Source organism: Sapajus apella, unplaced genomic scaffold (assembly GCF_009761245.1).
Source record: "Sapajus apella isolate SASKATOON/1434 unplaced genomic scaffold, GSC_monkey_1.0 scaffold50, whole genome shotgun sequence".
Classification (NCBI taxonomy): Eukaryota; Metazoa; Chordata; class Mammalia; order Primates; family Cebidae; genus Sapajus; species Sapajus apella.
The window spans coordinates 4008585-4034405 of NW_022436990.1; the positions used below are offsets into that span (position 1 = coordinate 4008585).

The 25821-nt window shown below is 40.0% G+C and overlaps 1 pseudogene; it reads right to left on the reverse strand.

The window, feature by feature from the left end:
• Nucleotides 1-6749: 6749 nt before the first annotated feature.
• On the reverse strand, nucleotides 6750-7472 carry LOC116526370 (annotated as a pseudogene).
• Nucleotides 7473-25821: the final 18349 nt, after the last annotated feature.

Here is a 25821-nt window from a genome sequence, read left to right on the forward strand (position 1 = left end):
TAAAATTTTAATGAAAATTATGATATGTTTAGTCATGAACCATAAAAATATGCCAAAATTTGTATTGAAAAAGAATTATTACACAGAAATATGTTGTTTTAAATGCAACTGGAGAAAGAATTGAAAAGAAATCAATGTTGCATTCAACCCAAGAAAACAGCAAAGGAGAACAAATAAATCTAAAATAAGAAAGGGAAAGGAGATAATGATAAAATCAGAATTTTTCTTTTTCTGTTTATTTTTAGAGACAGGGTTTTGCTCTATTGGTCAGGCTGGTCTCAAACTCCTGGCCTCAAGTAATTCTTCCATCGTAGCCTTCTGAATAGCCAGGATTACACGTGCAAGCCACTGTGCCTGGCTTAAAATCAGAATTTTAATGAGATGAACAAAATGAATCAATGGAGATGTTCATAAAAGCAAATAAGTGATAGTTTGAAAGTATTAATAAACACATTTCAAAACTAAGAAGAAAACTGAATATCAATTCTTCTGATAAGCATGTGTGTTTTTTAAATGAAAGTCTTAAGTGAAAAATTATTCAAAGTTTTTTGCCTATGCCAATTAAGAAGCATCATTGTTTAGTTATTTAATGATCAAGCCATCTATCTACTTTTCCTCTAATGAATTTCAGGTGGGACTTGATGTAACAATTATACATTCACTACTCATGAATGTAGGTTGGGAAACTGGACTTTTGGAATTCAAAGGGTTGATTGAAATCCTTAGGTCCTATCTCTACCCAATTCATTCAAGAATCCCTCTACAATAACACTGTTGGTCACCTGACCTGTGTAAAATACTTTCAGTGACAAGTCAAACAACACAGCTGTAAGTTGCTGAATGCTATGAGTGACTTATACCTTTAGAGAAAAGTATGTTACTGAGTTAGGAAGAATTTGTATATGACATACCAAAGTAAACTTTGACCAGAATTTTATGGGGAAACACTTAACTCCATTTTACACAATAAGACAATCTGAGTGGCTATTAGCTTTCACCTAAAAGGCCATCTGGTAGTCTCTGATACTGTCATTAAAATAAAGTGGGTAGCCAGTTATGTAGCAGGTGTTTGCCAGCTAGAAGAATGCGCCCAAGCAGGACATTGTGGACACACTCTCCAGAGAACTGTGTGTTTTCCATCTGCAATAACCATGTATTTTAAGCGGAGAAAAGTACATTGTAGATCTTGACATTCCAAGTCTGTTTCCTATGGAAAGTGTGGCCTGCTGTGCTGGGGAAGCTGCTGTTTTCTCTTCTGGTCAAGATCTTGCTCAACTGCCTTAACAAGGTACAAGTTGAAGCATCTATAGAATTATTCTATGTGACATTTAACCTGTTTTGGGGACTGCATTATTTGTTTTGGCAAAATAGGAAAATCTACAAAATCAACAATTTTTGTAGAGATTAGAATGTATTATAAGAATAACAAATCTGGAGATTACTTATGAATAGCAGTAAAGATGTCACTTTGAAGTGGTAAGTATACTGATTAAAGAACCGCCAATGAGGAAGGATCACATTTCACTTTATTTTGTGGCTTAGAGCCTTTTCTTCAAGGCAATTTAAAAGTAACTTAATCTGTAGAGGTTTAAAAATTAATCCTCATCAAATCCTTGTGAGATGCTAATAGGTTAAGTATTCTGCATGTTTGAAAACATCTGTAAAGAAGAGATGAAAGAATCATAGAGCAGTGCTTCTCAAATTTGAACATGAATCCTCAAGGAATAATGATAAAATACAGATTTCCATCCAGTAGTTCTGAGGTTTTGCATTCTAACAAGCTCTCAGGTGGTACCAGTGTTGCTGCTGTGGCAGACCACAATTTAAATGGCAATGTTGGCCAGGCGGGGTGGCTCATGCCTGTAATCCCAGCTCTTTGAAAAGCTGAGGTGGGTGGATCATGAGGTCAGGAGTTCAAGACCACCCTGGCCAACATGGTGAAACCCCGTCTCTACTAAAAATACAAAAATTAGCTGGGCATAGTGGTGGGTGCCTGTAGTCCCAGCTACTCAGGAGGCTGAGCGAGAGGGAGAGAATTCTTGAACCCAGGAGGCAGAGGTTGCAGTGAGCCGAGATGGCGCCACTGCACTCCAGCCTGGGTGACAGAGCGAGACTCCATCTCAAAAAAAAAAAAAAAAGGGGAATGTCAGCAAAGAGCAGCATTGTCATGTTTTGGGACTCCCATAGGAAGAAGTCCAGCAGTCAGTTGGAAGTGTGCATTTCAGACTCAGGAGACTCAGTTTTGGGAACCATAAGCATATAATGATAGCTGAAGTTATGAGAATAGATGAAATCGCTCTTCTTTAATTATTTACTAAATACTAATAAGGTACTTAGGGAGTACAGAGTCAGACACAATCCTCTGTTGAGCACAGATTATGCTATCCTGTATGGTTGCTTGCAATGTTTAATTCTAAAATTCTATTTTTAATGAGAACATTAAGCCTGCCGATTTATCAAGTATATCTTTTTCAGCAAGGAAGCATTTCTATTAAAAAGGCCATCAGGTTGCTGAAATATTAATGGTAGTACAATATCACGTAACTGAAGAGAATGTCATCATTGAATTTGGGGTTTTGATGAAAACCCAGAGTTAGGTTCTTTATTTTAAAGGGATGTTGAGAAAATAAGATTCTGAGTAATAAACTGTGAAATGGCTTGGTTAGTAATTGTCTTTCGGCCAGGTGTGGTGGCTCACACCTGTAATACCAATACTTTGGGAGACTGAGGAGGGTGGATCGTTTGCAGTCAGGAGTTCAAGACCAGCCTGGCCAACATGGTGAAACCCCATCTCTTCCAACAACACAAAAATTAGCTGGGTGTGGTGGCGCATGCCTGTAATCCCAGCTACTCAGGAGGCTGAGGCAGGAGAATTGCTTGAACCTGGGAGGCGGAGGTTGCAGTGAGCTGAGATCACACCACTGCCCTCTAGCCTGGGCGACAGAGTGAGACTCCATCTCAAAAAATAAAAGGCTTTAATTATTTTAAGGAAGATGTATGCCACTTTTTAGGACCATAAAATACATTGCCAAGGCATGTTATGCAATGTTCTTAATTAGGTATGTTTGTTAATTGATTAGATAAATATTACAGTGTAGATAGACATCACCCTGCCTGGAGTTAGAAAAGTAAATGTGACAGTCTCTGAGCAGACTTTGGATGAAGAGACTTCTGTTTTTCTGTCCGTTGTGTGGTGGGTCTTCTTATCTTCTTGTGTATTTACATTGGGCCTTTTGAATTATACTTACTTATTGAGTGCCATACACACTTCTGACATGGCTTGTTGTAAATGACTCTAATGATTAGTTTCCATTTGGAGTCTAAAGTCCAGCATGGTTTCAGGGAGCTAATGTCTTATTATTGCAGGTTCTTTGGCAAGAACATTCAGTGCACCTGCTGTGCATACTCGGCCTATATATACGGTGACAGCTACATCTGCTTTACCATCTGCACCTTTCAGTTGCAAGTAGATATCATTAGCTGTCTGTAACACCTAAGAATCTGCCTGTATCTGCTGAAGGAAACTAACTGGATTGAAAAATCCTCACCTTTCTGCAAGACCCTCTACAAAATAATAGCTCTGTGGAGTGATTGAGGGATTTCTTATGATTAAATAGATTATTGAAGCTGTGATTGTCAAATAGAGACATGTTTAAACATGTCCAGAGCTTACTTTTATCTATTAAGAAGGATGTGATCACAAAATGTGTTTAATAATAATGTAGCTATGCTATATGTTAAATTTGGATCTGTTCCCACAGCAGATAAGATCTGTTAATTAATAAAGTCTAAAGTTACCTGTACAGAGTAGAAAACCCAAATCCTTAACATCAGTATACTAGTCATGTCAATCAGCATGTCCATGTCCTCCTGCTTGCACCTCTCTGCTGGACTAAGCAGCCAGCCTCAGTCTCTTCCTTAAGCAAAGGGGGGGATCAAGTTTCCTAAGGGCACCTAATCCATAGACGGGTTGCTGAACCTATGAAACGACCTGATATGAAGAAGTTTCCTCAGTAAGGATAATAATAATTAACTAGACTAATTATACTCTCCTCCTTGAAAAGTTGAAAGATTCATATAGTAGCAGCTGTTCTGTAATGAGAGAAAAAAATGATTAAGAACAAACAAGGAGTGGAAGAGCTGTACTGAAGGTGGAATGCTAGGATGAAGGTTCATTAACTCTGCTGGGTGAGTTTCTAGATGGCCCTGTATCTTGAAGCATGGCTATTTTTGGAATCCTTTCGCCCTACTCCCAAAAGTGTTCATTTGGTATAATAAGTTTCAATTATTTGAGATGACTCAAACTTACTCATGAATCAAAGATCACAGTGACCATGAGGATTTACTTTTTGATCTGCGTTGCAAAGAATAGGGATTAAACATTGAGAAAACAAATAATAAGTGAGATGTGTGCCACATCGGGACAGATTCCAGAAGATGCACTATGTTACCTTATCTGCCCACTCAGAATGGAAAAAATTCACCCGATTTAGGTGTCTTTCTAACAATATCCAGCCAGATTACTAATGTTTAGGTTTCTGAGGCCAGAAGGCGTTAATGTCAATAAGTAATGGAGTTACCTGTAACTCACTCCATACTCTTAAATAGTTCATTGAAGGAGCAGGGATCATGCGCTATTGTATTTTTGTCTCCAGCTGTCCCTTTAAACTTGCTCAGTGTGTGTAGTCTTCAGTCTCCCCAACTACTTGGCAAAGAATCTAGCAGACTGATTTTTGGGCCACTTTTATCTAATAGACTTCAAGGTCACTGTAAACCCAGACATAAACCTGTTTAACAATGGCCAGGTTCTGTGCTAGGTGAAAAATATGCATCATCTCATCTACTTTTTTCCATGGTGGTCTTATAGTTTACTTGGAATTTGTTATCTGTTATCTTGACATCTTAGTCCAAGCCACTTGTTATATATTTATCCACAAAAAAAGTATAAATGACACACAGAAAATTCCATTGTCATTCTCTGGTTATTCTTTCAGGGATACTTCCTAATCAGTATTTCTTGGGAATGGTTCTGTTCTCTGATGTTTTCTTCCCCCAGGACATGTAGAGTTTCTCCTAGGCCCCACCCACTCAATGCTTACCCCACAGTGTTTGCTCTGGGATATACAGTTCTTACCCAGACCTTTATTCACAGGATTTGCTTACAAACTGCCCCCAGATAAACCTTAGGAGCTGAGCCAGGAATGGTGGTGCATGCCTGTTGTCCTGGCTGTTTGGGAGGCTGAGGCAGGAGATCGATTTAGTCCCTATGTTTAAAGCTGAAGAGAGCTATGATCACTGCAGCCTGTGCAACAGAGAGGCCATGGGGGTTGGGGGGGAGAGAGAGAGAGAGAGAGAGAGAGAGAGAAAGATACCTTAAGAGCTGAATCCTTATCGATGGATTCTAATGAAAGGCTCTGCATGTCTCCAAAATGCTGGACGAGGCCATTATCTACTATTCTTATTGATAAAAGTAATGAGATGCTGCTGCAGCTTTCTGCCGTGTTGTGTTTCATGTTCTTTCTGCCTGCTGGGTCCTTTCTACAGTGTAGGGATATTTTTTTTGTGGGCCGTATCCATAGGAAGGGTGTTCTAGGAAAGAAACTTGCCTGGAGTCTGAGCCAAAAATGGACAGTCCTTTGCACAACTTTATAATACCTTGTATAACATCAGTAAGTATTTTTTGGCAGTGTGGCTAAAAAAAATAGCTCAGGGATATTATCATTCAGTAGTTTTATATGCAATAGTATATAGGTTACATACCTGCTGATAGACTAAAGATAAATATGATTTGTGGAGCAGTACCTTATACTAAAAATAGCACTTGCTCATGATTCTAGAAAGTCAGAACTAACCTACCACTCAGATGTTTGCAGGGAGAGAGGCATATAGGATGTAATCAATTATCTTCCAAAAACGCTCCCTGGAAAGAAAATGGTAATTTCATTTCAAAAAATCAATTAAAGATTTTTCCATGTGTTAGATGACTTATACATTAGAGTATATTGTCCCTTATTTCTAAATCTTGTGATTTAACAAAATTATTATTACAATTTTATTTCTAGCCAAGTGTTCTTTCCTGTTACATTTTAGAAGCGTTGTGAAAATTTGTGTTGGGAGTCACAAATTATTCTGTGCTCTTTTGTTTTGTTGGGAGATCTTACATTTCTCTGTATTATTTTCACTTCCTACTTATTTGTAGGATTGCTGAAATAGCTTTTGAACTGAATGGACATTTTAATTCACTCTTTTTTAATGTTATTAAAGTTTCGTTGAACAAACAAGAGAATGATTAAAGAAAGAAATTCGAGAAGTATAAATTAAAAATAAAGAGGAAAGCTTTTCATGTCAGAAAATGCTAAGGATAAATCAAACTTCAATCAAGAAGCAAATGTAGTTTGAAGGCACTGACACTTCATCACCGCAGGGAGGCAGTAGCTCCTTCTACAATAGGAAACTCAAGGCTTTTCTCTTTCTCCAATTTAAATTCTGAACTTTTCTATTAATAATTCTTTATGTGATTTTTTTTCTATCAACACCCATGCTTTAGTCCTTGATTTTAAAAGCTAATCCTTAGTCATGTCTGAAATAATTGGACCCCAAAAGTAAAACCTAGTTTTCCAGAAAAGGACAAAATTGAAAAATACTTTAGCTGCACATCATGCATGAAAGACTTTCAAAGTCTGAGTTCCCATAAAAAAATTATAAATACATGAAATTCCTTTTTGAGGAATTAACAGTCTTTATTGGGCTCAGACCAGGAGTCCGTGGGTGCTGGGGACTTCTGTATATTTGTCAATTTTCTTCATGTTCTTCACAGCTTGTTTCTGTAGCCTCATGATCTGTTTCTTCTTCGGGTAGGGCATCTTGGCTTTCTCCTTCCTCTTCTCCTCCAGGGTGGCTGTCACTGCCTGGTACTTCCATCCAACCTCGTGAGCCAGGTGCCCCAGATAGGCAAATTTTTTTGTAGGTTTCAGATGCACCACCTTGAGGGCGGCAGGAGCCACCATCTGCTTTTTCTTGTCGTAGTTGGGATGCCGTCAAACACCTTGAAGCGGTCCAGGGCAGCCTGGCCTGGTCTCGCGGAGCAGCGCGCCGTGCGCGGTCCGCCGGAAAATGCTGCTGGGGGCCCGGAAGTGGTAGGAACCGTGGGCGGTGTTGGTGTTCATCCGCTTGCGGAGGAATGCCAGGTACTTCAACTTATTTCTTTAGAGATTGGTGGAAATGTTGATGCCTTCGCAGCCTACGACCACCGCTTTCTGGACCAGCAGCACCTGCCAGGCAGCCCAGGAGATGGCCTCGACCATCAAGCACCAGGACCTGCACCTCTGCCATCTTCGGCAGCCACCTGGGAAAGTGAAATTCTTTGTTTGCTCTGTAAGTCAACTCTTTTAAAAGCAGCAGTTATGAATTCTATAGCACAACAAGAAAGGCTGGGTGAGATTTTGAGGTCACCTTATCCTGGCATGTTCACATGTGACCACATTTTTAACGTATAATTTCTTGTAGAATATTTAATATTTTGGCCACATGTTCATTTTGGTCACAACTAAGTATACATTTAAAGTATGGTAATACATTTGATCCAGCAAAAGCACTAGCTCCATACGCAGGGGAATTTATGTCAGAAAGTGATATCTAGTGGAAGAGTCTAAAATGTTAGAAATTCTGTCTTACTCAGTTTCCATGCTTGTGAATTACTTATCTGAGTGGGGAGCTTCTTCTGTGGGGATAAACAGCTTGGTAAACGTTAGAAACAGTGGTGTCTCAGCTGTTTCTAAGTATCTAAGTCTGAGTATTTGCTATTTCCAGTAGAGGTAATCCAGCAGAGTTTATATTCAGACATTTTCTTTTTTCAGTATAATCAAATATATTTTCATCTAGTGAAGAAGAAGAAACAGATATAGTCCATATCTTTTAGGGGAAAAGACTCCACTGATGTTGACTTAAGGTACAAATGCAAACAGCAGAGGAATGGTAGAGTGAAATCTATAGGAGCACAGACTCTGGAACACTGTACAGATTCAAAGCCCAGATTTGCCATTTCTCAGCTGAGTCACTCTGGGCACATTTCTTAACTTCTCTGGGCCTGCTGCTTCAGCTGCAAGATGGGGAAAATCATAGCACCTATTTCATAGAGTTATATGAGGATTAAACAATTGAGTACCTATAATATATTTAGAACACTGCTTGGCACTTAATAAATGCCCTGTAAGTGCTGGCTGCCTTCATTCCACTGAAAGACATTACTCTCTAACTCTTCATTGTTTATCAGGTACTCCACATTATTATTATTATTATTTTTTCAGAGGCAGGGTCTCACTTGTTGCCCAGGCTGTTCCTAAACTCCTGGGCTCAAGTGATCCTCCTGCTCTGGCCTCCCAAAGCACTGGGATTACAGGTGTGAGCCAGCATGCCTGGCATTGATACCCTGCATCTACATTATTACCTACATTTTACAGACCAGGAAACTAAGGCTCAAAGACCTTATGACAGGTTGCACAACTGGTAAGTAGTAATACCCACAGATTGCCCTGTACAGATTGTATACAAATACATCACCACGTGCATTAATAATGTCTTTATTACTAACATGTCTTTACTAATAATGTCTAACAATGTTCTTAACTACTAACTGTCAATATGAATTGAGTGCTCATCCTGTACCAGGCATGGTTCTATGTATGAAGCATAACCCATGAGATAGGTGCCATTATTATACCCATTTTATATGAGGAAACTAAGGCACAAATTGTATAACTTGCTCAAGGTGACATAGCACTTACTGGCAGACTTGAGATGTAAACCCAAGTGGTTTGCTCTAGAATCTGTGCCCCTTTTCTGCCCTTTCCCTGAGAGTGATCACATGCTTATGGAACTTTCATGTGGTCCTAAGATCAAGGAAGGGGCATTTGGTCATCACTGGCTTTTGGCTGGAAGGCTATTCTGTTTGGCCTTTGGCCATCAGCCTTTTCCTCACTGTCTATTACTCCTGTACCTTGTGGGCTATTTCTCCTGGGGGTGCTCCAGAATAGGCCAGCCATGGCTATCTGCTGACTAGGTCCCACATCTGCTCACAGTGGCCCTGCTGATCTTCCAAAACTCATCTGGTCTACCCTCTGGCCACTGGCTATGGTCTGTACACTGCCGCTCAATCGGGTTAAGCTCAATATTTTGTCTTGTAATTTTCAGACACCTTCTGGGCCCTTCACTAAGGGTTTTGAAACCTCTCAAAGCTCTTCCCAGCTCCTCAGCCATACTCTGGTACATGTGAGTAAGGGTGAGCAGCTGTTCTCTTAGGCCTTCTCCCTAATATTATCTACTTATATAGCCATCTGTTGGTGGAATAGAACTCCAGGCAGGAAGAAAAATACAAGCTCCTTTTGATTGGGGATTTTCACACAGACCTGGAATCTCTACTGTTTATCTCCTCCACCAGGCATTTTGATATTGGGTTGAGGCATAAGACCTCAGACATATCCCAAATCTTCTTTTACTATTATCCATCTCCTGCTTTCTTCTCTCTCTCTTCCAAAGCTCCTGATTTCTTTCTTTTTTTTTTTTTTTTCTATTTTCTTTTTTTGAGACAGAGTCTTGCTCTGTCACCTGGGCTGGAGTCCAGTGATGTAATCTTGGCTCACTGCAACCTGTGCCTCCTGGGTTCAAGTGATTCTCATACCTCAGCCTCTCTAGTAGCTGGGATAACAGGCATGCACCACCAGGCCAGGCTAATATATTTTTGTATTTTTGGTAGAGATGGAGTTTCTTCACGTTGGGCAGGCTGGTCTCAAACTCTTGGCTTCAAGTGATCACCCCCCTTGGCCTCCCAAAGTGCCGGGATTACAGGCGTGAGTCACTGAGCTTGGCCCTGATTTATTTATTTTTAATGAACCTATAGTCTGCTTCCAGCACCTCATTCCCAACTGCATCATCACCATCACTAGAAGTGTGTAGTACTTTCCCAGGCTCTATTCCTATATCAGGCATGTGTTGCAAAGAGAATGTTGATACCTGCAAGAAAATCTAGCAAGCAATTCACTTTCAGGAGTCTAGGAAGTCATCTTAGTTGAGTAATTTCTGCCTCTCCCAATTAATACACTGGGGAAATTCAGTAAATGATACTGGTGAGATAAACACAGGTCAGATCTTGAAGATCCATGGAAGTCAGCTGTGTTAGACTGTTCTTGTGTTGTTATAAAGAACAGGGACTGGGCATGGTGGCTCACACCTGTAATCCCAGCACTTTGGGAGGCTGAGGTGGGTGGATCACGAACTCAAGAGATCGAGATTGTCCTGGCCAACATGGAGAAACCCTGTCTCTACTAAAAATACAAAAATTAGCAGGGCATGGTGGTACGTGCCTGTAGTGCCAAATACTTGGGAGCCTGAGGCAGGAGAATCGCTTGAACTTGCGAGGCAGAGGTTGGAATGAGCTGAGATTGCATCACTGCACTTTAGCCTGGCAAAAGAGTGAGACTTCGTCTAAAAAAAAAAAGAAATACCTGGGGACTGGGGCTGGGTAATTTATTATTTTTATTTATTTATTTATTTATTTTTGAGACGGAGTTTCACTCATGTTACCCAGGCTGGAGTGCAATGGTGCAATCTCGGCTCACCGCAACCTCCGCCTCCTGGGTTCAGGCAATTCTCCTGCCTCAGCCTCCTGAGTAGCTGGGATTACAGGCACGCACCACCATGCCCAGCTAATTTTTTGTATTTTTTTTTTTTTAGTAGAGACGGGGTTTCACCATGTTGTCCAGGATGGTCTCGATCTTTTGACCTCGTGATCCACCCGCCTTGGCCTCCCAAAGTGCTGGGATTACAGGCTTGAGCCACCGCGCCCGGCCAAGGGCTGGGTAATTTATAAAGAAAAAAGGTTTGATTGGCTCACAGTTCTTCAGGATATGCAGGAAGTGTAGCACTGACATCTGCTTGGCTTCTGGTGAGGGCCCCAGGGAACTTGTACTCATGGTGGAAGGCAAAGAGGGAGCAAATGCTTCACATGGTGAAAACCAGAGCAAGAGGGGAGGAGGAGGTGCCACACACTTTTAAACAACCGATCTCTTGAGAACTCACTGACTGTCATGAAGATAGCACCAAGCTATGAGGGATCCACTCCCGTGACGGCATTACCTCCCACCAGGCCCCACCTCCAACATTGGGGATTACAATTCAACATGAGATTTAGACAGGACAACATCCAAACCATATCAATAAGGTTAAGAAGTTTAGATTTTCTCTTGAAGGCAGTAAGGATCACATGGCAGATTAAAGCAGGGAAATGTACAGAGTGGAGAAGCCTGAAGAATGTCAGGCTGAATGCAATCAAGAAGAAGGTGCCTGGGAAATACCTGTCATTTAGACAAGAGGAATGATATTCAGAGGAGGCCAGTGGAATTGATAGGATCTGGAGAGGAGAAGTGTGTTCTGCTTGGAGTCACCTCTTTTTGGCTAGAAAGCTCATTCTTAATGATACCTTTCCAGTGAAGGCTTCTCTGAATTCCCATGGCTTGCTCCCATGGCTATGTGTACACAGTCAATTTAACATTTTTCTTTTATTTTCTTTTTTAAAAAATTATTATACTTTAAGTTCTGAGGTACATGTGCAGAATGTGCAGGTTTGTTAATTAGGTATACATGTGCCATGATGGTTTGATGCACCCATCAACCCATCATCTTCATTAGCTATTTCTCTTAGTGTTATCCCTACCCCCAGCCCCCCGGTCCCCAGCAGACCTTGGTGTGTGATGTTCCCCTCCCTGTGTCCATGTGCTGTCATTTTTCAACTCCCACTTATGAGTGAGAACATGGGGTATGTGGTTTTCTTTTCTTTTTTTTTTTAGTATTTGAAGATGCTCAACTTAACATTTAATTTTTTATATATATATGTATATGTGTTTTGTTGCATTTTAGGTTCTGGGGTACATGTAAAGAACATACAGGATTGTTGCATAGGTACATACATGACAATGTGGTTTGCTGCCTCTATCCCCATCAGCTATATATGGCATTTCTCCCCATGTTATCCCTCCCAACTCCCTACCCCCTACTGTCCCTCCCCTAGTCCTCACACACAGATATCAGTGTGTGATGCTCCCTCATCATGTCCATGTGTTCTCATTATTCAACACCCGCCTATGAATGAGAACATATGGTGCTTGATTCTCTGTTCCTGTGTTAGTTTGCTGAGAATGATGGTTTCCAGGTTCATCCATGTCCCTACAAAGGACATGAACTCATCATTTTTTATGGCTGCATAGTATTCCGTGGTGTATATGTGCCACATTTTCCCTGTCCAGTCTATCATCAATGGGCATTTGGGTTGGTTCCAAGTCTTTGCTATTGTAAACAGTGCTGCAGTGAACATGTGTGTGCGTATGTCCTTAAAACAGAATGATTTATAATACTTTGCATATATACCCAGTAATGGGATTGCTGAGTCAAATGGAATTTCTATTTCTAGGTCCTTGAGGAATTGCCACACTGTCTTCCACAATGGTTGAACTAATTTACACTCCCACCAACATTGTAAAACAGTTCCTATTTCTCCACATCCTCTCCAGCATCTGTTGTCTCCAGATTTTTAATGATCACCATTCTAACTGGCATGAGATGGTATCTCAATGTAGTTTTGATTTGCATTTCTCTAATGACCAGTGATGATGAGCATTTTTTCTTATGTTTGTTGGCCTCATATATGTCTTCTTTTGAAAAGTGTCTGTTCATGTCCTTCACCCACTTTTGAATGGGTTTGTTTGTTTCTTTCTTGTAAATCTGTTTTAGTTCTTTGTAGATTTTGGATATAAGTCCTTTGTCAGATGGGTAGATTGCAAAATTTTTTTCCATTCTGTTGGTTGCCAGTTCACTCCAATGATTGTTTCTTTTGCTGTGCAGAAGCTCTGGAGTTTAATTAGATCCTATTTATCTCTTTTGGCTTTTGTTGCCAATGCTTTTGTGTTTTAGTCATGAAGTCCTTGCCTATGTCCTGAATAGTTTTGCCTAGGTTTTCTTCTAAGGTTTTTATGGTGTTAAGTCTTATGCTTAAGTGTTTAATCCATCTGGAGTTAATTTTAGTGTAAGGTGTCAGGAAGGGGTCCAGTTTCTGCTTTCTGCACACGGCTAGCCAGTTTTCCCAACACCATTTATTAAACAGGGAATCCTTTCCCCACTGTTTGCTTTTGTCAGGTTTGTCAAAGATCAGATGGTTGTAGATGTGTGGCATTGCCTCTGAGGCCTCTGTTCTTTTCCATTGGTCTATATCTCTGTTTTGGTACCAGTAGCATGCTGTTTTGATTACTGTAGCCTTGTAGTATAGTTTGAAGTCAGGTAGCATGATGCCTCCATCTTTGTTCTTTTTTCGTAGAATTAACTTGGCTATGTGGGCTCTCTTTTGGTTCCACATGAAGTTTAAGGTAGTTTTTTCCAGTTCTGTGAAGAAGGTCATTGGTAGCTTGACGGGGATAGCACTGAGTCTGTAAATGACTTTGGGCGGTATGGCCGTTTTCACGATATTGATTCTTCCTAACCATGAGCATGGAATGTTTCTCCATTTGTTTGTGTCCTCTCTTATTTCCTTCAGCAGTGGTTTGTAGTTCTCCTTGAAGAGATCCTTTACATCCTTTGTTAGTTGTATTCCTAGGTATTTTATTATCTTTGTAGCAATTGTGAATGGTAGTTTGTTCTTGATTTGGCTCCCTTTAAGTCTGTTATTGGTGTATAGGAATGCTTGTGATTTTTGCACCTTAATTTTGTATCCTGAGACTTTAAGTTGCTTATCCGTTTAAGGAGATTTTGGGCTGAGATGATAGGGTCTTCTCAATATACAATCATGTCATCTGCAAATAGAGACACTTTGACTTCCTCCTTTCCTAATTGAATACCCTTTATTTCTTTTTCTTGCCTGATTGCTTTGGCTAGAACTTCCAATACTATATTGAATAGGAGTGGTGAGAGAGGGCATCCTTGTCGAGTGCCAGGTTTCAAAGGGAATGCTTCCAGTTTTTGCCCATTCAGTATGATATTGGCTGTGGGTTTGTCATAAATAGCTTTTATTATTTTGAGATACGTTCTATCGATACCTAGTTTATTGAGAGTTTTTAGCATAAAGGGCTGTTGAATTTTGTCGAAGGCCTTCTCTGCATCAATTGAGATAATCATGTGGTTTTTGTCTTTGGTTCTGTTTATGTGGTGAATTATGTTTATAGACTTGCATATGTTGAACCAGCCTTGCATGCCTGGGATGAAGCCTACTTGATCATGATGGATAAACTTTTTGATGTGCCATTGCAATTGGTTTGCCAGTATTTTATTGAAGATTTTTGCATCTATGTTCATCATGAATATTGGCCTGAAGTTTTCTTTTCTTGTTGAGTTTCTGCTGGGTTTTGGTATCAGGGTGATGTTGGTCTCATAAAATGATTTGAGAAGGATTCCCTCTTTTTGGATTGTTTGGAATAGTTTCAGAAGGAGTGGTACCAGCTCCTCTTTGTACATCTGGTAGAATTAGACTATGAACCCAATTGGGCCTGGGCTTATTTTGTTGGTAGGCTATTAATTGCTACCCCAAGCTCAGCCCTTGCTATTGGTCTATTCAGGGTTTTGACTTCTTCCTTGTTTAGACCTGGGAGGATGCAAGTATCCAGGAATTTATCCATTTCTTCCAGGTTTACTGGTTTATGTGCATAGAGTTGTTTGTAGTAATTTCTGATGGTAGGTTGCATTTCTGTGGAATCTGTGGTGATATCCCCTTTATCATTTTTTATTGCATCTATTTGTTTATTCTCTCTTTTCATTTTTATTAATCTGGCTAGTGGTCTGTTTTGTTGACCTTTTCAGAAAACCGGCTCCTGTATTTATTAATTTTTGAAGGGCTTTTTTGTGTGTCTACCTCTTTCAGTTCTGCTCTGATCTTAGTTATTTCTTGTCTTCTGCTACCTTTTGAGTTTTTTGATCTTGCTCCTCTAGCTCTTTCAATTTTGATGATAGGGTGTCAACTTTAAATCTCTCCTTGCTTCTCATGTGGGCATTTATTGCTATAAATTTTCCTCTAGACACTGCTTTAAATGTGTCCCAGAGATGCTGGCACACTGTAGCTTCGTTCTAGTTGGTTTCGAAGAACGTCTTTATTTCTCCCTTCATTTATTGTTTATCCAGCAACATTCAAGAGCCAGTTGTTCAGTTTCCATGAAATTGTGTGGCTCTGAATTAGTTTCTTAATCCTGAATTGTAATTTGATTGTACTGTGGTCTAGGAGACTGTTTGTTATGATTTCTGTTTTTTTGCATTTGCTGAGGAGTGATTTACCTCCAATTATGTGGTCAGTTTTAGAGTAGGTGTGATGTGGTGCTGAGAAGAATGTATATTCTGTGGATTTGGGGTGCTGAGTTCTGTAGATGTCTATTAGGTTTGCTTGGTCCCAATCTGAGTTCAAGTCCTGGATATCCTTGTTAATTTTGTGTCTCGTTGATCTGTCTAATATTGACAGTGGAGTGTTAAAGTCTCCCACTATTATTGTGTGGGAGTCTAAGTCTCTTTGTACGTCATTAAGAACTTGCTTTATGTATCTGGGTGCTCCTATATTGGGCGTGTATATATTTAGGATCATCAGCTCTTCTTGATGCATTGATCCTTTTACCATTATGTAATGTCCTTTTTTGTCTCTTTTGATCTTTGTTGGTTTAAAGTCTATTTTATCAGAGACTAGGATTGCAACTCCTGCTTTTTTTTTTTTTTTTTTCCTCTCCATTTGCTTGGTATGTGAGATGGGTTTCCTCGATATAGCACACAGATGGATTTTGACTTTTTATCCAATTTATCAGTCTGTGTCTTTTGATTGGGGCATTTAGCCCATTTACATTTAAGGCTACTATTGTTATGTGTGAATTTGATCCTGCCATTTTGATGCTAGCTGGTTGGTTTGCCTATTAGTTGCTGCAGTTTCTTCATTGTGTCAATGCTCTTTACCATTTGGTACATTTTTCGAGTGGCTGGTACTGGTTGTTCCTTTCTATGTTCAGTGCTTCTTTCAGGAACTCTTGTAAGGCAGGCCTGTTGGTGATGAAATCTCTGAGCAATTGCTTGTTCGTAAAGGATTTTATTTCTCCTTTGCTTATGAAGCTTAGTTTGGCTGCGTATGAAATTCTAGGTTGAAAGTTATTTTCTTTAAGAATGTTGAGTATTGGCCCCCCCTCTCTTCTGGCTTGTAGGGTTTCTGCTGAGAGATCTGCTGTGAGTCTGATGTGCTTCCCTTTGTGGGTAACCAGACCTTTCTCTTTGGCTGCCCTTAGCATTTTCTCCTTTATTTCAACCCTGGTGAATCTGATGATTGTGTGCCTTGGGGTTGCTCTTCTTGAGGAATATCTTTGTGGTGTTCTCTGTATTTCCTGGACTTGAATATTGGCCTGCCTTGCTAGGTTGGGGAAGTTCTCCTGGATCATATCTGAAGAGTGTTTTCCAGCTTGGATTCATTCTGTCTGTCACATTTAGGTACACCTATCAAATGTAGATTAGGCCTTTTCACATAATCCCATATTTCTTGGAGACTTTGCTTCTTTTTAATCTTTTTTCTCTAATCTTGCCTTCTTGTTTTATTTAATTGCATTGATCTTCAATTTCTGATATCCTTTCTTCTGCTTTGTTGATTCAGCTATTGAAACTTCTGTATGCTTTGCTAAGTTCTCGTGTTGTGTTTTTCAGCTCCATCAATTCATTTATATTCCTTTCGAAGCTGTTTATTCTCGTTAGTATTTTTTCCTACCTTTTTTCAAGATTCTTTGTTTCTTTGCATTGGGTTAGAATATGCTCTTTTAGCTCAGATAGGTTTGTTATTACCCACTTTCTGAAGCCTGTTTCTTTTAATTCATCAGACTCATTCTCTATCTGGCCTTGTTCTCTTGCTGGTGAGGAGTTGTGATCCTTTGGAGGAGGTTAGGCATTCTGGTTTTGGGTATTTTCATCCTTTTTGCACTGGCTTCTTCCCATCTTTTTTGATTTATCTACCTATGGTCTTTGTAGTTGGTGGCTTTCAGATGGGGTCTCTGAGTGGACGTCCTTTTTGTTGATGATGAAGTTATTTATTTCTGTTTTTAGCTTTCCTTCTAACTGTCAGGCCCCTCTGCTGTAGGACTGCTGGAGGTCCACTCCTGACCCTGCTTGCCTGGGGATCACCTGGGGAGGCTGCATAACAGTAAAGGTTGCTGCTAGTTTTTTCTTCTGTTATTTTAGTCCCAGAAGGATACCCACCAGATGTCAGCCTGAGCACTCCTTTATGAGGTGTCTCTTTGGATATACAGGGGTCAGGGAGCTGCTTAAGGAGAGCCTGTCCCTTATAGGAGCTCAAGCGCTGGGCTGCAAGCTCCATTGTTTCACTCAGAGCTGCTGGGCAGGTACGTTTAAGTCTGCTGCAGTGGAACTCATAACTGCCTTTTTTCCCAGGTGCTTTGTCCTGGGAAGGTGAAGCTTTATTTATAAGTTCCTGCCATGCTGCTGCCTTTTTTCAGAGATGCCCTACCCATCAAGGAGGTAGCCTAGTCACAGTCTGCCAGCAGAGCCATTCCTGAGCAGCTGTGGGCTCTGCCCAGCTGCTGTGTGAACTTCCTTGTGGTTTTGTTTATAGAGGTATAGTTAGAACTGCCTCGATAATGGTAGTCTGCCTCTGTAATGGCAGACTGCCTCAGTAATGGCGGATTGCCTCAGTAATGGTAGACTGCCTCAGTAATGATGGACTGCCTTGGTAATGGTGGACTGCCTTGGTAATGGCAGATGTCCTTGCCACCACAGAGCGGGACCATCCTGGGTCTGGCTGTGCTTGCTCTGAAACTCTCAGTCCAAAGTGTTTCTGATTGCTGGTCTTTGTGGTAGTGGGACCCGCTGAGCCAGATCACCTGGCTCCCGTTTCAGCCCCCTTTTTTTCAGTTGAATGTGTGACTCTGTCTCCCAGGCATCCAGGCGCAAGTTGAAATGGCTGCCAAGATTTGTGTGAGTTTTTGTGCGGAGACCCGCTGTGCCGGCTGAAACAGTTGTGCTGGGGACTCATGGCACTTTTCTGCCTGGGAATCTTCTGGTCTGTGGGCAGTAAAAATTCATTTGGAAATGTGGTGATCACTCACCCTCTTCATTTTTGCTGGGAACTGCACTTCAGAGCTGTTCCTATTCGGCCATCCTGCATTGTCTCCTCTTTTTTTCTTTTATTAAACCTATTTTTTTCCTCAACCTAGATTTAAATTCTGCTAATATGTTTATAAAACTTTAAAAAATAATAAAAATACATGCACATGAAGAAAAGGGTATAAATCCTAAATATACAGCTTGAGAAATCATGAGAATAAACTGTATATAATCTCAGGTGATAAACATAACACTGCAGGCTGGGAGTGGTGGCTCACACACATAATCCCAGTGCTTTGGCAAGCTGAATAAAGAGGATTGTTCAGGACCTCATTTGAGACAGTTTGGGAAATATAGTGAGACCTCCATCTCTACAAAAGATAAAAAGTTAGCCAGGCATGGTAGTGTGTGCCTGTAATCCCAGCTACTTGGGAGGCAGAGGCAGGAGGATTTCTTGAACCCAGGAGTTCAAGGCTGCAGGAGCTATGATTGCATCACTGCACTACAGCTTGGGTGGCAGGGCAAGACCTCATCTCTAAAAGAAAAGAAACCAGAACACTACAGCATCCCATAGGCTCCTCATATGCCTCATACCAAGCATGCTCTTCTTCTTTTTTTTTTTTGAGATGAAGTTTCACTGTTGTTGCCCAGGCTGGAGTGCAAGGGGCACGATCTCGGCTTACTGCAACCGTGCTCTCCTGGGTTCAAGTGATTTTCCTGCCTCAGTCTCCTGAGTAGCTGGGATTACAGGCATGTGCCACCACTACCTCCTAATTTTGTATTTTTGGTAGAGACAGGGTTTCTCCATGTTGGCTAGGCTGGTCTCGAATTCCCGACCTCAGGCGATCTGCCTGCTTAGGCCTCCCAAAGTGGTAGGATTACAGGCATCAGCCACTGCGCCCGGCTGCATGTTCTTCCTAACTGCAGTACTTTGCTCTTCTTAACTGCAGTACTCTTCTGACTTTGATGGTAATCACTGTGTGACCTTTTCATTTTTAGCAGCTTGACAACCCAAGTGTGCATCCCTAAATATGGTTGTTTAGTTTTTAAACTTTCGATACATAAAATCAACCAATTTGAATTTTTTGTCTGGCTTTTTCACAAGTCATTATATTTGTGACACTTGTCTGTGTTGAAACTAGGTATAGATTGCTCATTTTTCACAGCATGTCATTATTTGTGTGTACTACCATATTACCCTCTCAACAGTTGGGCAATTGGGTTTTCTATGGTTTGTGGCTCGGACAAACAATGCTGGTATAAGCATTGTTGAAATTTGTATCTCGATGCCTCTGTAAAGTTTCTTAGGGTAAATATACCTGCTAGAGGGTTTGTTGGATAATAGAGAATACATATAATCAGGTTTAGTAGATATTGCCCAACTATTTGTCAAAACTGCACTATGTGCTATAATATTTTTAATTTCCTTAAAATGTTTCATGATTTTACCATCTCACTTCCTTGTTCTGCTTCTCTTTATTAAAAACTCTGTCTTTTTGTACTATGCTCAAGAAGTTAATCAGAATTTGGAAATTTTCTTCTGGATTATAAAAAGAGTTTATTTTCAGAAGTTAGCTCTTTTTCTCCCTCTCTTAAATATTGTTCTCTTTCCTTATCTTGTAATTTTTCCCCATAGACTTGTGTTGATATTTTTTTTCTTGAACAAGGTGAGATGAAGGCAGACTCCATGTTTGTCTTCAGTGTATATAGACATTTTCTTATTCCCTCCTTACCCATGTTTTTCACAAACATATATTTATATGGTATCTTTTTTTCAGGAGATGTGAAGGGAGGTCAATGCACTGAGCTTTCAATCAGATTTCCCAGTTCTTAGTAGGCATTTATTTAATGTGACATGTATCTCAAATGCTTGATTCTATGATATGTGAACCACCATAATGAACAAAAACCCGCAATTCCAAGCAATCATTGTTCCCATGGCAGGAGCCAGAAGGCACCAGCTGCCATTAGTCCCTCCCAGCACCTCCTACCTCTGTACACACACTAATCACTCCCCTGTGTTCTCAGATTTGTCTCTGCCTGATGCAGAGATTTGGAGAAGTGGGCTGGAGAAGGAGAGTATTGTGTTTGACACATAGAGAAGGAGAAACTAAGGGAGTACCGAGGGCAGCTGCCTTATTCTCTGGTTGCTGTGTTCTTTTGGACTCAGGGGATTAAAGGTGGGGGAATAGAAATATATGTTTTGTTTGTGCATTTCTTCTCCAAATGGCTCTTTTTTGTGAAGCAAACCAGAGTATGTGACCTGCCGAACAATAGGTAATATTTTTCTCCGTGCAATTCCAAATGCGTTGGGCTTGGTGTTGATTCTACTAAGATTCTGGCATGGAGATTGTTCATCATGTAGCTATATGAGTGGTAGGTTTTTTCTATATTTCTCATGGATACTTTTAGTGCAAACATAGGAGCAACTTTATGGGAGGATGTTAGCCAGATTACACTTCGATTTTGAAGTCATAATGTATTTCATTTAATAAGCAAAGTAAAGAAACATGAAGGCAGGATATGTATTCTTAAATCTATTGAACTATATTAGCTAGAAACGTTATGTTAAAGGTGCGATAGTATCTGTTCAAAGAACCAAACCTAAATCTACCTTGTCATATATGGGGTAATAGCATCAATGTTAGGGTTATTACTGAGATTTTAAAAACTCATTTTTTTGGTGATATTAAACTGTTTTTATACAAGTCAGCATTAAAGAAGGTGTTTGATGACATCAGGTGAATTGAAAATGTCAAGATAGATGATCCACATATTTAAAAATGTGTGACCTTTCACATACCATCAGCATGACATGTACTCTGAGAAGTAAACACTAATAGTTTTTCTTTAATTAGTCATATTCTTAAATGGACTAGAGTAGTGGTTTTCAAACCTGGCTGTGCATCAGAATCCATTGGAGAGATTCTCCAAATGCATACTTATTTGCGGTCACACGCAGACTTACTGAGCTGGCATACTGTGGGTATACCAGAGCATGGGAGTGCATTGGACTGGGGCACAGCCCTTCTCCTCTTGCTTTTCTAAGCTTCTGGGACACTACTAGTACAGGTACATCTGTTCCAGAGGAATCATTGAGGCTGGTCTCAGGTCTGATCTGGTTCCAAGGGCTTCTTTCACCCAGACTGTTCTGAAGAGATAAGTAACTATCATTCAAGAAACCCTATTGGAATTTTGTAATCATCCTGGGAGTTAGGATGGATTTTAGGGAAGAGGCAGCAGGATCAACTTGGTAGTGTCGAACATAGGAAGTTAATACCTCAGTGTATGGGGTCACAGGAGAAGCTCAAAATCTCATTGAAAAACCAATTGTGAGGCTGGGGGTGGTGTTTCATGCCTGTAATCATAGCACTTTCAGAGGCTGAGATGGGCAGATTACCTGAGGTCAGGAGTTTGAGACCAGCCTGTCCAACATGGTGAAACCCATCTCTACTAAAAATGCAAGAATTAGCCAGGCATGCTGGCTCATGCCTGTAGTCTCATCCACTCGGGAGGGTGATGCTGGAGAACCACTTGGATCTGGTAGGTGGAGGTTGCAGTAAGCCTAGATAGCACTATTACACTCCAGTCTGGGCAACAGACTGAGACTCTGTCTCAAAAAAAAAAAAGAAAAAGGATAAAAGGAAAACCAGTGATGAAGGTAGGGCTAGTAGTTATACCCCAATGGATACAAATGTCTATATGGACAGTACTATAGGGTGGAAAAAGTATGGCTATTGTGAACACAAATATGTGTATTTGAATCCAAGTTTTTATACTTTATAGTTGTTTGATGCTGACCAAGTTAATTTGATCAGTACTTCAGTTTTATCATCAATAAAAAACATAGGAAAATAATATCTATCCCATTGGGTTGTTGAGAAAATAAAATGTGAATGTGAAAATGTCTTGGTATAGTGGCTAAGACATAGAAAGTTCTAAATAAATGTTATTTTTTCTTTTTTTAATGCATTCTCCTCTTTTGCCATCACTCTATGAGTTTTTATTTGTTTATTTTTTGTTTTTTGAGGTGAAGTTTCACTCTTGTTGCCCAGGCTGGAGTGCAACGGCATGATCTCAGCTCACTGCAACCTCTGCCTCCTAGGTTCAAGTGATTCTCCTGCTTCAGCTTCCCGAATAGCTGGGATTACAGGCACCCACCACCATACCCAGGTAATTTTTGTATTTTTAGTAGAAATGGGGTTTTGCCATGTTGGCTAGCTGGTCTCGAACTCCTGACCTCAGGTAATCCACCTTCCTTGGCTTCCCAAAGTGCCAGGATTACAGATATGAGTCACTGTGACTCGGCTCTTTATGAGTTTTTAATGTCACATTTTTTGCTATGGTAGTTTCATAGCAAAAATAATGAATAAATCACGAACTTTATTCATTCACTTATTAAGTCAACAAATATTTTCCAAGTACCTGTTTCAGTTATTCATTGTTGCAAAACAAACCCAAAATTTAGTGGCTTAAAAATGTATAACTTTATTTTTTTATGGTTCTGCAATATGGGCTCAACTGAACAGTTTTTCTACTGATCTTACTGATGGTCACTTCTTGTGAGTCAGTTGGGACTGGACTAAATTGGGACATTGGGAGGGCAGGGCCTCTGTCTCTCTCCAGTAGAGTAGTTCAACTTGCACGTAGCTCAGAATTCCCATGATCTCAAAGCAGAAGTTGTAGTTTATCTCAAGGGTTAGGCTGGGAACTAGCATGGTGTCACTTTCACTGTCATTCTATGAATAAAGCTAGTCACACAGAGAACCCCAACTAAATGGGAGGGAAGCACACAGTGTGTGAATACTTGTGTGAATTGAGCCACTGATATAATAGACTCTCACAATGCCTTCTACTGTGGTAGACACTAATAAAGGGGCAGGGATACAAGGAAGTGAAAGTGGTGGTGAAAAGATTACATTCTAGTTGGTGATGTGCTGAACATATAGGTATTGTTAAATAGCACTGAATTAAAGCATCAGGCTTTCTTCAAGTGCCAAATTTGTGCTAAGAGAAGGGTTCTGCATGGGGCTAGAATGCTCAGGGAAGGCCAGGGATGCTTGGTGAATGAGGGTGATTTTTGAGAGACAGTAGGAGTTTCCCTAGGAGGACGGTGGTTAGCTGTGTGCCTTCTGGGTCATTGGGCTCTGTAATAGTTCATGTTTCACATCTGGGATGATTGATGTCCCTTGTGAACAACTGCTTTGTTTTAGAGTCTTTCTAGGCCACCACCATTGCTCAGTTATATTCTCATTTATTGGGCAGACATTAGCTCAGGTGGGAAAAAAACATGGGCATGCATGTGGCAAGAGCAAAAAGGATAAGGCTTGGGAAAGTGGAAGCAAGAATGAGACCATCTGTTATTTCTGTTAAGTTACGTTTGGACTAAAGCTGCCTCCTTACATATTGTAAGTTCAGCCTAAAGGTCTCTCCATACATAGTAAACTGCAACCTTAACTGGGTGTATAAACAGACAGTCATCTACTCTTGTGCCAATCACTGTTTCAGCCAATCAAGAGTGATTAACTGTTCAAAACATGTTCAAATAAGGCAAATGCACAACTGTAACAAATCCAGCTGTTTCCGTATCTCTCTTCCATTTTCTACGTCACTGCTTTTCTTGTCCATAAATCTTTCACCATGTGGCTGCACTGGAGCCCCTTTGAACTTACTCTGGTTTGGGGGCGGCCAGATTGTCAAATTGTTCTTTGCTCAGTTAAACTCTTTCCAATTCTAAACTTTGTTCAATTGAATTTTTTTTTTTTTTTTGAAACAGAGTCTTGCTCTGTCACACAGGCTGGCATGCAGTGGCAAGATCTAGCCATGCCCAGCTATTTTTTTTTTTTTTTTGGATTTAGTAGGGACAGGGTTTTGCTTTGTTGACCAGGCCAGTCTCAAACCCCTGATTTCCAGTGATCTGCCCGCCTTGGCCTCCCAAAGTGCTGGGATTACAGGTGTGAACCACCACAACTGGCCTCAATTGAATTTGTCTAAGATTTTTCTTCTAACATTTCTGATCTACCTTTACGGGGAAATGTATTTGTAACTTCTGTAGGAACACTGCCTGCATTTCCATTGTTGGGGTTTTCCAGAGGCATAGCAATTAGAAGCATTTTCTGTTCTGGAAATTCTATTTGCCTCATGAGATAGGGTTTTCAATTTAAACTTCTGTTTTTGCAAAGAGACTGATAGCCTCACTGTTCCATATCTATCTCATGTGCAATTTTTAAAATTTCGGGTATGCTATAGATATTTCCTGTTCACAAAGGGCCTGAAACAGTTTCTCTCTGTGAGCAGATATCATTGAAAGAAAAAAAGCATTTAGTGCCAAAGAACCTAGTTCAAGTTCTGATTCTTCAAGTTGCTTAAGTTCTCTGGCTGTCTGTTTCTTTGTAGTAAAGTGGGTTTACATGAAAATATAAATGTTTCCAACTGATTCACCAAGTTAGGAAATGACATAATGACAAATAAATGACACAATAATTCTCAAAACAATTTGATAATTTTAGAACACTATGTAAATGTTATTTAGCTACTTCAATTTAAAATAAAATATTAATTGCGGCTGCTATCCAATGTCTGGAGCATAGTAAGAATTGAATAAATGTTGATTGAATTTATACATGAATTTAGAATCCCTCATCCCCATGAATTAGGTGTCTTAATCAATTTGGGGCTGAATAAATGGAAACGTAAATGCTAGCTAAATTATCCATATATTCACTAGTAATCCAATGACCAGTATGTTAGAGATAAGACTTTTAAATCTGCAGAGTTTCTTTCCTGCTATTAAGCATGTATGGCTTCAATTCTAGAAAAGTCCAGTGAGCATGGTTAAATGTTTGTTTGTTTTTTTGTAGGCCCTCAGATTAAGAACATATTTGAAGGACTTCAGTACACTGAAGTACCATGCATACTGATAATTCAACAGGTCATCAGCTCTCAAAAAATTAACCTAAAATGAAAAATGTAAACTTGCCAAATTTGGTTTTTGCTTCCATCTTATGCCAGTAAACTCATAAAAAGGTACTTCTAGAAAATAGTGAAATGCTCTAGGCAAACTATGGTCTGTGAATCAATTCTGGATTCTTGTTTATTTTTGCATGGCCTATAAGCTAAGAATGTGTTTCTCAGTTTGAAATGGTTGAAAGAAAAAAGGCAGTATTTTGTGACACATGAAAATTATGTGAAATTCAAATTTCAGTGTCCATAAATAAAATTTTATTGGAACTCACTCAGCCATGCTCATTTATTTATGAATTGTCTATTGCTATTTCTGAACTACAACAGCAGAGTGGAATAGCTGCAACAGAGACCACATGGCTCACTAAGCCTATAATACATATTATCTGCTCTATGACAGAAAATAGATCACGGATTCTTGCTTTAGGCTCTTCAAAATGGAAGCAGAACATCTGGAATTTTCCCCACAGCACAAGAAATTTCCAACAATTTGAGATTTCAGGGAATCAGGAGCAGTTGGGACCTTTCACCTTTGTCACCTTTGAAAACGCTGTTTATTTGCCCCAAAGATGGGGATTTCCTTCGCTGTGCTTGTAAAAGTAACCTTAACCTTACAGAGACTGAGATTTACACTGAGCTTCTAATTTTTTTTTTTTTTTTTGGCTAGAGGAATTTTCTTATTCGTTGAAAAAATTATGTATATATGTATGTATACACACACACACACACACACACACACACACACACACATATATA